The sequence below is a fragment of the Alligator sinensis genome, unplaced genomic scaffold (assembly GCF_000455745.1).
Source record: "Alligator sinensis unplaced genomic scaffold, ASM45574v1 scaffold240_1, whole genome shotgun sequence".
Taxonomy (NCBI): domain Eukaryota; kingdom Metazoa; phylum Chordata; order Crocodylia; family Alligatoridae; genus Alligator; species Alligator sinensis.
Window position 1 is genome coordinate 1,117,418 of NW_005841902.1, and position 1,524 is coordinate 1,118,941.

Sequence of the window (1,524 nt, forward strand, 5' to 3'; positions counted from 1 at the left end):
GGTGGCCTGCTTTGAACTGTCAAAGCATGTCCTCCTGGCCTCATTTGTCCAGGAGGCCAGCCACAGCCAGATGGGTCCAAGGTGCCAGCTCTGAGCAAACAGGGTCCTGCCACTGGCCTCCCTAGCAGGAATTCTGGTGTTCCCTATTGGAAAACTGAAAAATCCTTGATAAAAAGAATCCCAAAGTCACTCTGTAAAATACCCCCAAATCCATGTTCCTCCACAAGTAAAACAAAAGAGCAGTATAAAGACAGAGAACAAGACAGAGACAGTGATCAGTTGGACAATGTTTTATTGATATATCTTAAAGTGTTAAAGCAAGTCTCTTATCATAATAATAAAGTGAACTCTAAATACATGTTTCATGAATTCATGAATACATATTTTGCTGCACTCCCACAGGGCGATGGCTTCAAAGCCACACAAGGGGTTTGGCCCCCCCAACAGGGGATTCGGCCCTCTCACAAGAGGTACAGACACCCAACAGGGGGTTCAAACCCCCACACAAGGGGTATGGGTCCCCAACAGGGGGTTCACCCCACAACAGGGGGTTCAGCCCCCACACAAGGAGTACAGCCTCCCAACAGGGGCCAAATGGCCCCCACAGGGGCTACCACCCCCCCCCAAGGCCCACATGTACCACCCCAGCCCCCCAATTGCTGTCCCACCTAGCCCCATCCCCCATCAGTTGCTGCAGCCCCGCCAATGTCTGCCCCACCTGGCCCCAGCCCCTCAGACCCCCCCAGTGGCTGCCCTACCCAGCTCCTGGATATCCAGGGGTCTAATTTTCTTCCCACACTGCAGGTTTGTAGTGCGGGGAACATTTTTTTGTTCCCGCACGTGCCTGTTACCCCGCCTCAAAGGGGTTTGAGGCAGGGTAAGAGGCAAGTGCGCGTTTGTGTGGACGCGCCCTTTATGTGCACTGGACTTCTGTTGTGTTACAGATTTGAACCAGTTTCTGATCACTTATACTGGTTTGTGGTGTAATTTCTGTCCCTACTCCCAAGGTCAGCAAGTTTTGGGCTTTGCCCTGAGCCAGTGAGGGTTGTTTTCCCCATGAGTGCCACTTAGTTTGGATTTTGCCATTTAAGGTTTTTATACTCTTTTAAGAAATGATACATACTGAAGGTGAAAACTTAACTAAAGCTTTTATCTTAAACATAAAACATAAATTAAACTATATGAAAGTTATGATTAAATTTGCAGTGCAAAAACTAAGTTCCAGAAAAAATTGCATCTGTATTATCTGAAATGCCGTCCTTTTTATCTGAAATGCCTATTATTCAAGTGTAAAGATTGCTTATTGCATGTTCCTAATGTACTTGAAAGGATATTTGGTATTAGTATTGGGAAGATAGAAAAAACAACTGCTAGACTGCTACAGTTTTCTTTTATTTTTCATTTTTTTCATTGTTCTACCTGAATAATCAAGTTTTATTTTGACCTTCAAGATTCAATAGGAATAAAAAATTGAAGAGGCTCTGTGAACTAGTGGTATGAGAACAGATTCATGAACCAGGAATG